General features: G+C 37.3%; 5 non-coding genes across 5 annotated transcripts; 1 reads left to right on the top strand and 4 right to left on the bottom strand.

Moving 5' to 3' along the window:
- Positions 1 to 2,934: 2,934 nt before the first annotated feature.
- Positions 2,935 to 3,006, bottom strand: Trnap-ugg (transfer RNA proline (anticodon UGG)). Its single transcript has one exon. It is a non-coding gene; the product is annotated as a tRNA-Pro (tRNA).
- A 959-nt stretch (positions 3,007 to 3,965) lies between these two features.
- Positions 3,966 to 4,038, bottom strand: Trnat-agu (transfer RNA threonine (anticodon AGU)). The gene has a single exon. It is a non-coding gene; the product is annotated as a tRNA-Thr (tRNA).
- A 2,550-nt stretch (positions 4,039 to 6,588) lies between these two features.
- Positions 6,589 to 6,662, top strand: Trnan-guu (transfer RNA asparagine (anticodon GUU)). Its single transcript has one exon. It is a non-coding gene; the product is annotated as a tRNA-Asn (tRNA).
- Positions 6,663 to 9,226: 2,564 nt separating this feature from the next.
- Trnav-cac (transfer RNA valine (anticodon CAC)) lies at positions 9,227 to 9,299 on the bottom strand. Its single transcript has one exon. It is a non-coding gene; the product is annotated as a tRNA-Val (tRNA).
- A 601-nt stretch (positions 9,300 to 9,900) lies between these two features.
- On the bottom strand, positions 9,901 to 9,974 carry Trnat-agu (transfer RNA threonine (anticodon AGU)). Its single transcript has one exon. It is a non-coding gene; the product is annotated as a tRNA-Thr (tRNA).
- Positions 9,975 to 12,756: the final 2,782 nt, after the last annotated feature.

Below are 12,756 nucleotides of genomic sequence, written 5' to 3'. Positions count from 1 at the left end.
AGCAAAAATTAAGGATGAAATTGAACGACTTTCCGTTGTCGTCATGACACCATTATCAACTTTGGTAAAAGCTTATTACTCGCAGCTTGAATCCGATCGTGTCTGATGACCCAGTTGAGACCCTGCCAGATCCGCAAAAACGAAGTATATCCACCACAAAGGCAAGAAGCCTCTAAAGTCACTCCTGAAAATCACTCACCAGTTAAAGCCATAATATTTTCATCACAAAATGAGGCAAATGATCCGGTGCGACAAGAGATCATCCTCATTTTCTCTTGATGCCGTGATCATTTTGAAGAAGTCTGGATACCTACGCTAGTTATTTTTTGGGACTGAAATTCGTTGATCACATATCAACGATGTCGGAGATGTGGAAAGACATCTCATCACAGCTGTTTATGTTCGTACCACTAAAGGAAACTATACAGATACACACTAACAAGGCCTTCAGAGGCAACAGGTTCCACTTCAACCTCAGCAGAACCGACACTGTTGATCTTCTCAGAGCACTGAGCCACCAAGGGGAGATTTCTTTGTTTAATGGACAATAATTCAAACATACCGATGGCGTGGCCATGGGTTCCCCACTTGGTTCCCTTCTAGATCATATTTTTGTTGCCCCATTGAAGAATCCATTGAAGGTGATGTCTTTAAAATGCCGTCATTCCGTGCAAGAGGTGCGTTGATTATACACTGGTTATAAATGATCGGACATAGCATCAGCGGCTATTTTCTTTTTCAAATTCTGAACCAGTGCCACAATTCAGTTAAGCTCACCATGGAAGTATAGAACCATTGCGTTCTTCCCTGCGTCAGTGGGAACGCAGCTGCTAAGTTAAAGCTGATCGAATGGAGATCAAGCTGTACATAAAATCAGGGTACTGTATAATGCAGTACCAGAGTCTCGTCGATATGTTCTATAAATCAGGACAGTTTAATAAAACCATCCCTCATCGCCGCGCTTATCGTTTATCTACATTTTGGCAAATGTTTCTGAAGAAGGTGATCGCTTGACAGCACTGCTCACTTGGCAGAAATTACATTAACCTATTCAACTCCACCAAACGTCCCCGAACCATGAACCATTCGGTTAACAAATGCATCTTGGGGTTGATTTCTGAAGAAACTGTGGTGCTGCGTCTGTGGACAATGGAAACGAATAATAATACTTTTATTTATCACGTTTGGCGAAAGAATTACGGTAATATTACAATAAAAAGGAAAGAAATTGAAAACACGACATGCATATATATACAGTCAAAATATGTCAAGTTAAATTAAGTTGAGTTAAGTCAAGTTAAAAGTAGCACCTCTAGGAATAAACTATTGTTTGTGCCTGGTAGTGCGTGATACAGGTATTCTGAGGTGCGCTGGGTTCGTCGCACAAGATCTTAGGTTATGGCCATGATCCACAGCCTTGTCTAAAAAACGTTGGCAAGGTGCGCTTCGGAGAATAGAATACGTTTAAATTCTTTCCTCGTCAATTTCTGACGCATAGTTACTAGTGACTCAACAGTATCCCTAGGGAGTCCTATGAAGTTTACACATCTATTCTGCACTCTCTGTAGATCTTCTTCGAGGTAAATGGGCAGCCCTCCCCAAAAAAGGCGAGGCATATTCTAACAAAAGTCTAATCTTAGTGATGTAATAGTGAATGTTTCGCTTTATCAAGTAGAGTGTTGATAAGGTTGTTTGACCACTTTAAAGAGATTGACGTTTCCAGCGTTAGCCCTCGCCAGAGCAAATCATGGAATTTTGGGTTGTATGTGGTTTATATAGTGAGGAGTGGAGCTACGTTGTTGGTGGGAGCATGGTCAACGTGAAAAACAAGAATAAATTAGTCCAACGAAAAGCGATTGTTGATTCCGTGGGGATTAAGAATGCCAATTTGCCGTGAGAGATAACTTTTATTAATGTTTCTGCTTTCTGTGCTACCACGATGAAGAGAAATTCCACAGACTGTCGTATGTTTATAAGAATATTTAATAGTTAAGGCGGGTTACGTATCGAGCGACTGGTTTGGATGCATCCATGTCATTTCTTTCAACGTCTCAAAGATGTTCGCGACATCGCTCTTCTAATTTCCTTCCTGTCTCAACAAGGTTTAACGTTTTGCATAAAGTGCATTTCATGCAATGGATAAGAGCGGAGGTTCATGTAAAAGATCAGTGCTTTTAATAGATCGCTTGGGTGCCGAAATTTTGTCCACGAAGTGAATGAAAGGGCAAGTTTTACATCGTGCTCGCGCATTTGAGAGCCGAACGAAATAACCGACTCTGCACACAGAAACATGCCTTAAAGGAAGTGTTATATACTGAGTTTTAAGCAGACCGTTATTATTCAACTTTTTGAACTATTTTGGAAACAAGATCGGTAAATGTTCGTTTAATTTGACAAGCGTTCAGCTATAAGAACTTATTTCTCCGAGTAGTTTAAAGAAGGGATCTCAGAACATTTCTGGGTTGAGGTGATAGGGAACGTATTCGTGTTTGATAATTAGTTCGTGGTTATTCACCCGCTTTCATCACAGAGGGTTTTCATACTTTGTGTCCCCTTCTTAAACAAATGATTAAAGAGAAGTTAACAGGCTCATTTCTGGGTCCATGTGAATGCTTAACAACTCCTAGTTTGTAAAACATTTCCCTATTTTTTTTTTTATCGAATGGACAGAATGTTTACAATTGCAAGTTTACCACACTGTTCGTTATTTGTCTTTACTAAATGGGAAGTTAAAGTTCACAGAAATGGTATGTATCCAAATACTAAAATATCTTGAATTGGGGCGTTTCGAAAAATAATATGTTTACTTTCACAACGAAAACACTCTGCTGTAACAACACAAAATCACTCTCTTGTTTTAAGTGGAGACGCCAGGTTTATAAGCACAAAAAAGAAATCGATTGTTATTGAAACAGCTCAAAATGTAATCACGCTGGGCCTGTCCGGGAGTCGAACCCGGGACCTCTCGCACCCAAAGCGAGAATCATGCCACTAGACCAACAGGCCATTGCTGTTTATATATTTGTTTTATATAATAACAAATGTGTATATACACATTTGTTATTATATAAAACAAATTTATCCCTGTTCGAGGTTTTCCTCAGGAATTGTATTTCTTTTGGAACTTGGAGTAATTATATCGTCAGTTTTAAGTTTAATCTGCAGTTCCTTTAAATCTGGAATACATCACCTTCGCCGCTTCTGGTCTTAGAAATGGAGATAAATTTATCTTATAACATTTTATGCTGTGTAGTATGGCTGTATATGTTTTTGGAGTTATGCTGTATCTTGACGAGCTCGCAGGGAGAGTCAAATAAAAACAACGCCAAGTAAAAACATTCAGCGATACCACACGCCAAAACATGTATAATAAGAGAATTATCATCGAACGTAGCATTTTATGATAAAATATCAAGAATAGTTGAAATCGAAACGGGTTGAGTTAGCGCGTTGGAAAACTGGATTTTACTGTACAAATAACTAACTGTACGAATATTCTGGCTTATTAATCAACTCCACTGTTCGAATAACGCACGAAAACGAGTTCGAATGCGGCGCAATCAGTTCAGTTACTTATTCGAACTGTAAAAAAAAGGTTTTCTAGCAAGCGCGCGCTCTTCTTGTTTCAGTTCTTTCACTTAGGTTCTTTGCAGCTAATCAGAAAATATTAAGTGGGATAAAAAGACCGATTAACCGTGACTTTATTATTCCTGTACTTCCAAGGAACGTAAGGTTCGACTAAATGATAGTGAGTTTCACTGTTACTAATAAACCATTTTCTAACGTCGTCCGGCTTTCCATGTTAAAAGACCGAGCTTAAAATGTTCAACGAGTAAACATGGAAACGTTTCATGGTAACAGTGTATTCTTTGTACAGTTTAACCATAAAAAGGATAAAAAAGCAAGGCTACTTCAGTGTAAATTTCCATCCAAAGCGAAACAGGGGTAAGATAAAAGGAAATTCCAGGCACCGATGGGATTTGAACCCATGACCTCCTGTTTACTAGACAGGCGCTCTAACCAACTGAGCTACGCGCCATGTGTGTGATGGCGGTACTTAAAAACTTTATGAAATGTCAAATGTAGATCCGATATTTTCAGTTCTTTCAATACTTGCTCTTAATTTTTTTGTAGTCATTCTAATGTTAGTGTAATGATTCGATTATAGATGATTTTTTTTTAAATATAATAAAAAATTAATGCAGAGTTCCTCAGAATCTTCAACTTTTCCCCCAGGTTATCTTTACTTATAGAATTAAAAAGTGGTTCGTCTAACTGTATTCTCTTTCTCAATTAACGAATTAGTCAGTGAACTGTAAATTGGTGTTGAGAAAAATAAAAAGACGCCGTGTGGAGAATCCGGGTATCGATCCCGGTACCTCCCGCATGCTAAGCGGGCGCTCTACCACTTGAGCTAATCCCCCGAGATACACCATTCACTGTTTCACGACCAGACTGTTGGCTAAGGAGTACGAGTAAAAGTTGACCGAGTTTTAGTCTTCTTATATAACAACTAATTTTTTTTAAGCCTAAAACTTACTCGGTCTTCAAAAATTATTCTTATTATCCTTACGGCTTGTAATTTATAAGAAACATTTGAAAGAAACAGTCTATGTAAATTGAAAGTTTTCGACTAAACCCCGCGAACTTGAACTTTGTTAACTCGAACTCCTCGCCAATTAGATGTCATTTTACTTTTCCTTAGCTCAAATCTGCCCCGATAACTCGAATTCTATTTTAAAAAATTTCAGGGGCTAAACCTCAAAATGTGAGAACATAGGTGATTGACGTATCTTCTTAACATTTTTTCTTAAATTCCCAAACGAAACGATCTTATGCTCTTAAAAACATACGTATTGCACCACAATGATTCGTAATTGTGAAAGAATAAATTATTAACAGCATACTTGAAGTTCAATAACAACCCGCCTATATAGCTAACTCGAACTACTTTTTTTTTCGTTAGAAGTTCGAGTTAGCGTGGTTGTAGTGTCTTTGTGCTTATCTTAGTATTAAAATCGAAGCCAACTAAGACGTTCACCATGTAGACTTACAGTAGAGTGTTTTGTGATGACAAAAGATCTTTGGGCAGAAGTGAGAAAGTGATAGGATTATTTTCCTTGAGATTTTAACGAAAAAGTACAGTAATAACTAAAACTGGCTCATAAAATTGATCCTTTATTTAGTTTAAAACGCCCTCACTGATATTTCTAAGTTCCCTCACAAGTTGTCCAGGTCAGTTGAGTCGTTCATATCCTGAAAGTTTCGTTGGAAAATGTCTGACCAATTTCGAGATAATGGACTTTAGTTGAAATAAAGGGCTTTGCGCTATCGTTGCTATGGTAGAACCTGTCGCTTGGAAACAAACGAAAAAAATGATAGGTTGAAAATGTAGTGTAGTATGAGGAAAATCGAAGCATACCCTCTACCAAGGGCAGAAAAACTGTTGCGAGACTCCTAAAGGTTAAGGAGGGGTACACATTAAAAACCACCCCCGCTCCAATAATTTTTCACGTATATGATTTAGGGCCAAACTATGGGCAACTATCAGTACATCTTTAAAAGGTTGTGTAAGGAAACATGAAAAAAAAAAAAGTTTCAGGTCCCAAAAGGTATCTGTAATTTGATACTCGTCATGGAATTGTAACATCCTACTAGGCACCACTAATGTTTGGTTAAGAAAAGATAACTCCTGCTAGATGAGATTAAAACAAATGTTGTTCACATCATTTTAAAGAAAAGAGATTGCTTCATTAGAAAAACAGACTAATTTCAGAAATTTTCAAAAAAACATGTCCAATAGCAATTACTTGAATTTTGTAACAGTAGATTCAAAATACCTTTCAACTTTGAGCGCAATAATCATGTGGGAAAAATTCTCTGCTCATCCAACAAAAAAACTCCTTTAAAGAAACAAACACTGAAAAGTAAACGTCCTTAAAGTTAAGGGAATAAAATTCCATCGTTTAAATGAATATTTTGTGGACAAAAGTGTTTTTCAAAGGGACGAAAAAGGACAAAAAGACACAAATTGTATGTTCGCTACCATGGTAACGAGATACGTTTCATATACCTCTTGTTTTGAAACGGCTCGCTCGCATCTCAACTTTGAAAATATCGCAAAAAGTACGTGCCAGTGATTAGTTTATTAGTTACGCTTATCAATTCTGGAGTAAGCATAAAACAGTATTTAAAGGCAATTTTAGTTTTTAACTGGCTGAGAGTTGAGATGGCGTTCTATTGCGTTAGTTTGACCAACAAAGGGGAAGACAATCAATTGATTTAAAGCCCATTAATATTGCGGACGTTCGTTTTAAGAACATTGTAAGAGAAGTACAGTAGGACAAAGTGTGAGGAGTACAGAAGGTTAGAGCTAAAAAGGGTAGTTAATCGGTCTGATCGTTGCCTAATTGCTCAGTGAATGTGACGTCCACATTTGTGGGAAAGGAAACCCAATAGTTTTCATTTTAGCACAAGGAAGGGATACATTGTAGATCGGAAAAATTACCCGAGAATGGCAGAATCTCTTAGTTTCCTTGAAGTATCGCTTATCAGCCAACTCTTCTTTTCGGGTTGATCTTTCAACATGTCTCCGTGGCGCAATCGGTTAGCGCGTTCGGCTGTTAACCGAAAGGTTGGTGGTTCAAGCCCACCCGGGGACGATTCTTTTGGCCTTGCCAGAAGGAAGCTTTTTCATTATTTGAATTTTATTATATCTGTCATTTTACTGGTGCTTCACTGTAACAAAGAAATATGAAAAATCACCTTTCTAGTCACAATTGTTTTTTTTTTGGTTCTACTTGGGTGCGTTGCAGAATATTTCTTTTAGTGGCGAGCGAGTTCCCAGCAAGACACAAATTTTACCGAAATGTATTTCTTTTAGTTGTTTATTAGCCTGTATCGTTATGTATTCCGACTGGGTCATTCAGCCTCTTTATAAACCACTCCTTGTGAATATCACACCACTTGATGCCGGCCAGTTTACTAGAGGCAATTTTTCCTCGGTTATTTGCTAAGAGTACATAGTTTTTCTTACAGTCTCTGTTTTACTTTGGCTTGGTGTGATTGAAATTTCTACATGCTTTTGTTTGCTTCGTTTTTCGGTGCCTCTATTTGCGTTGTCACTTATATTTACCTTTCGCACATATCTCTGTACTTTAACTGTTGTAATAAACTATACGCGTATATCAATGTAACCATGCACATATTTCGCTGTAACTAAACGCATATATCACTGTACCGTCACTGTTGTAATAAACTCGATCGCTGGCGGCTCCCTCCACATACTGTTGTGTTGTTGCGTGTAACTTATAATAGAAATGTTTTCAATGCGGCTGAGCGTAGCGAAAGAGAATAGAATAGCGACTATTCCGATCCAGGACTTAGAGGCTTACTCGTGAACGCAAGAGTGGCATTCTTTTCCCTTCTGGATAGCTGACCTGCTGTCCTGTACATCTCTCGGCAACTGCTGCCAGTTTTTAGAGCAACGGGCGTTTTATGTCTCTAAACTTGAAAATTGATTTAAACATTTGAGCATTAATTAGTTGAACTGAGCTTCCGTTTCCGAAACGAGGCGAAACAAATCAAAAAGATTATATGCTGGACTGACACTGTCATCCACCTTTTTGCAACCAGTGTTCTTTTTCGACAACGTTAGATATGTCATCGAAAGAAAATAAAATATTTAAGTTGAGGAACAGTAAACGCCTGCAGCACTGATCAAAGGGTGTTTAATTCTGCCCGGAAATTTTTTATGTTCGTTTGGCGAACTCTAGAATTCTAAAAGAAACATGTCAAAGATTTTGACTATGTTGTTCGATGGACAAGTGAATCGCTTGGGTTTTTTCATATTTGTGGTTCATCTTACCGGAAAATTTATATATAATTTTAGACAATCTTAGTGATAATATAAGCTTTCGATCCTCAAAATTAGAAACATTTCAGCCAGTCTCCTCCAGTCGATATGTGTAAGCTATAAAGCTCTTTGAAACTACTTCCTTCATTGGTCGCAGAGATCCAAAATGATCATGAACTCCCTTTGTAAAAAACTTTCTTTTTCTTTTCAAAAAAATCAAGAAGCCTTTTTGAAGATGTTTGTTCCGGTCGACACGAGGCTAATATGATTAAAAAACATTGAAGAAAGCACGCATCATTTCAATTTTGAATATTTGTATTCCAACCAGTAGATGTATCTGGTCCGTTAACTCAGTCGGTAGAGCGTGGTGCTTTCGTGACGCTAAAGAAAGAATCGATTTCAAAGGTGCCAACACTTTCTTTCTTTGGTAACTTAGGAGGACTGTAGCTTCAAACCTAACAGCACAAGTAAAGGATACCTCTAACCTCTTTTTATTACAAGTTTTCAGTCATCGCACTTTGTGAGCAAGTTGATGATGTATTACAGGTTGGCTGTATGAAAAAGATAACGAATTCCCTTTCCGCTTTCGCATCACTCAGATCAATCTTTGAACAATGTTTGTGGCCTGGAGCCAAAGTATCTGGCGATGTACCGGGCTGGGGCAGTAAATTTCCGATGTGTATTTTAAACTCAGTTTTCTAAAGAAATTGAAACTTCTGTTGCTAACAGATGACTGTGTGGTTGAAGAATTTCTAGAAAAGTAAACAAATCATGAGAGTTGCCTACTTTAAAATGGAAGACGGTCGGCCAGGCATTGAGATGGGGTTTCCTTCTTTCAGAAATTTGTTCCTCCAATATTTCCTCAATTACAGTTGGAGAACAAAGAGAGACAAAACATAGTTGGGAAAAACATACGAACGCATATTTTTGTCAAAATCTGCCTATAAACACATAGCACCCTCTGACTTTCTCTACATATTGGTGACACAGAAAGCCGCAAAAGTTTAGAGCTAGCGAAAAATTTCTCTTAATCCCCACAAAATAAACATGTTACCATGCTCCCACCAATAGCGTCACCCACAATTCCTTGCTTTGCTCTTACGAAGGGCTCACGTTCGAAACGTCAGCACTCGAATCTCTTCACCGTGGGAAAATTACCTTATTAACTCTGTTGATAAAGCCAATCCTTCGTTTCCACTCCCCCACCGATGTAGCAACACTGTTTCTTAAGAAACTAACCCCCTTGGCCTGAATTTAATCTTTTATGTAGGAAAGGAATTCTGATACAAAACTTAAATATTGAGTGGAGCTTATTGGTTTTCTTTTCATCTTTACAAAATTATATGGTATTTATAGAGAAAGAAAAATTACTGTTTCCGGCAGGACTTAAACCTGTGACCTTACGCGTGTGAGGCGGAGGTGATAACCACTACACTACGGAAACCATCTTAATAAGCGAAAGCATTTATTGGCAAGACTAATGTTTGTCATTGACTCATCTTTTCAAAGAAGAAGAAATGACATTTGTAGTTTTTATAAACTTAATTGGATTTTGAGAGGACATTACGGCTTTATAATGACGGCTAGTTGGGAGAAAATATATACCGTACTGGGCGGAGTCGCGAAGCGGGATACAACGGGATCAGTTCATACAGTTAGTTATTAGAACCGTAAAAAAAAAAAAGGTTTCTAAGCGCGTGCTCTTCTTGCTTCAGTTCTTTCACTGAGGTTCTTTGCTGCTGATCAGAAAATCTTAAGTGGGATAATAAGTCCAATTAACCGTGACTTTTTTTTTTTTATTTCCGTACGTCCAAGGGACGTAGGGTCGACCAACTGATAGGGAGTTTCACTCTAGTACCAATAAACTATTTTCTAACGTCGTCTTTTCATGTTAAAAGACCGAGCGGAAAATGTTCAAAGAGTAAACATGTAAACGTTTCATTGTAATAGTACATTCTTTGTAGTTTAATCATACAAAGTGGTAAAAATGGCTACTTGCAATTTTCCATCCAAAGCGACACGGGGGTAAGATAAAAGGAGATTCCAGGCACCGATGGGATTTGAACCCATGACCTCCTGTTTACTAGACAGGCGCTCTAACCAACTGAGCTACGACGCCATTTGTGTGATGCCGGTACTTAAAAACTTTATGAAATGTCAAATGTAGATTCGATATTTTCAGTTCTTTCAATATTTGCTCTTAATTTTTTTGTAGCCATTCTAATGTTAGTGTAATGATTCGATTATAGATGATTTTTTTTAAATATAATAAAAAATTAATGCAGAGTTCCTCAGAATCTTCAACATTTTCCCCAGGTTATCTTTACTTATAGAATTAAAAAGTGGTTCGTCTAACTGTATTCTCTTCCTCAATTAACGAATTATGTGAGGAGAAGAAGGGCAAAATGACAATCAGTGAACTGTAAATTGGTGTTGAGAAAAATAAAAAGACGCCGCGTGGAGAATCCGGGTATCGATCCCGGTACCTCCCGCATGCTAAGCGGGCGCTCTACCACTTGAGCTAATCCCCCGAGATACACCATTCACTGTTTCACGACCAGACTGTTGGCTAAGGAGTACGACTAAAAGTTGACCGAGTTTTAGTCTTCTTATCTAACACCTAATTTTTTTTAAGCCTAAAACTTACTCGGTCGTCAAAAATTATTCTTATTATCCTTAAGGCTTGTAATTTATAAGAAACATTTGAAAGAAACAGCCTATGTAAATTGAAAGTTTTCCACTGAACCCCGCTAACTTGAACTTTGTTAACTCGAACTCCTCGCCAATTAGATCTCATTTTACTTTTCCTTAGCTCAAATTTGCCCTGATAACTCGAATTCTAGTTTAAAAAATTTCGGCCGCTAAACCTCAAAATGTGAGAACATAGGTTATTGACGTATAACGTGATTGTAGTGTATGGAGTCGTCGTTTAGTAGATCTTAGCCTTTGTTTTGTCCTGAATATCTTCTTAACAATTTTCTAAAATTCCCAAGCGAAACGATCTTATGTAAATGCTCTTTAAAACAAACGTATTGCACCATAGTTACTCGTAATTGTGAAAGAATAAATTATTAACAGCATACTTGAAGTTCAATAACAACCCAGCTAACTTGAACTACCTTTTTTTTCGTTAGAAGTTCGATTTAGCGTGGTTGTACTGTCTTTGTGCTTTATTTTAGCCTTAAAGGGACACTGTCACGGCGATTTCGTTATATTTTCGTCAAAATGGCTCAAATATTTGACAAAGAACCTTTTTTCTAACATGAAATTTCTGTTATAGCACCGAGAAGGAAATATCAAGGGATTTTTCCGGGGAAGAACGAACTATAAGCAGTTTTTGACGACTTCTTTAGAATAAACAAGAGGAACTTGAAAAAATTGTTGTAATCCATTTCCATCCTAGCCATCCCCAGCCAAAGATAATTAATACTAGTTTCTGTGCATTATTAGGGTTATTGGTAACAAAACTGAACGATTATTTTGACGATTCCATCGATTCAAATATGTTTTTTGGCTATTCAAAGTAACAAAAAAATCAGTGAAACTGGCCCTTTAAAATCGAAGCCAACTAAGAAGCTCATCATGTACACTTACAGTAGAGTGTTTTGTGATGATAAAAGATCTTTGGGCAGAAGTGAGAAAGTGATAGGATTATTTTCATTGATATTTTAACGAAAAAGTGCAGTAATAACAAAAATTAGCCCACAAAATTTATCCTTTACTTGACCAATTTCAAGATAATGGACTTTAGTTGAAATGAAGGACTTTGCATTATCGTTGCTATGGTAGCAACTGTCGCTCGGAAACAAACGAAAAATAAAATCATAGGTTGAAAATGTAGTGTAGTATGAGGAAAATTGAAGCATACCCTTTACCAAGGCCAGAAAAACTGTTGCGAGTCTCGTTAAGGTTAAGTAGGGGTACACCCCCGTTCCAATAATTTTTCACGTAAATGATTTAGGGCCAAACTATGGGCAACCATCAATACATCTTTAAAAGGTTGTGGGACGAAAAACATGAAAGAAAAAAAAGTTTGAGGTCCCAAAAGCTATCTGTAATTTGATACTCATCATGGAATTATACCACCTTCTTGGCACTACTAAGGGACTGGTCATAAATTAGATAGGGGGAGGGCTGGTGCAAACATTGTTTTTCATGCAAGCACAAAAGGGAGGGTGAAACAATTGGTGCATGTCATTAAGGGGGGGCCATTATTTTTTATGCAAAGTTGCTGGGGTCAAGGAGTCAATCTAGAATTCCTCTGTAGTCACAGTCATTCTTCTGTAAATATAATATGGAACACATCCCTTATTTGATGACTGTTGAATATAAACATGGGTTTTTAATGACACTTCTTGGTCCTATGTCTAGATCCTCTCCTGACTTGAACAAACAGTATATTGTCAAAATAGAATGTAAAATATATCTTTTTAACGATTATAAACTGGTTTTTTGAAGTGATGTAAACTAATTTCTTTAACAGCTTGATAATGATCATTGCTCTAGATCTGATTCACTTTCACTTCCAGTACTTTCACTTTGATGGTCTTCTGTGGCAGAAAGTTGCCCATCTTCTTCCAAAAGACCTGGAATGTACTCTTTTATGGTAGAAAGTGCTTTCTCAAAAATTTTCCCTTTTTTTGCTATTTCTTTGAGGTATCTAGGATCTATTTAATCACGCGTGAGAGATAAAACACTTTGAACATTTACATCAGTGATGATTGGCTGTGAGGTATCAACAGATATTAGCTCAGTAATCTCTTTAAATTTCTTCTCTGCCCTTTGCTCCTTTCTTTTCTTGTTTTTTTCTTCTGTTTTGTTTCTGGGACCTTTTGACAGATTTTTTCTAAACAAAATTCCTTTAAACATATCTGCACACATGTCCTCTTTCTTTTTCAGAA

Source organism: Pavona decussata, unplaced genomic scaffold (assembly GCF_977016875.1).
Source record: "Pavona decussata unplaced genomic scaffold, jaPavDecu1.1 SCAFFOLD_156, whole genome shotgun sequence".
NCBI lineage: Eukaryota > Metazoa > Cnidaria > Anthozoa > Scleractinia > Agariciidae > Pavona > Pavona decussata.
This window is presented reverse-complemented; position numbering and strand designations above follow the sequence as displayed.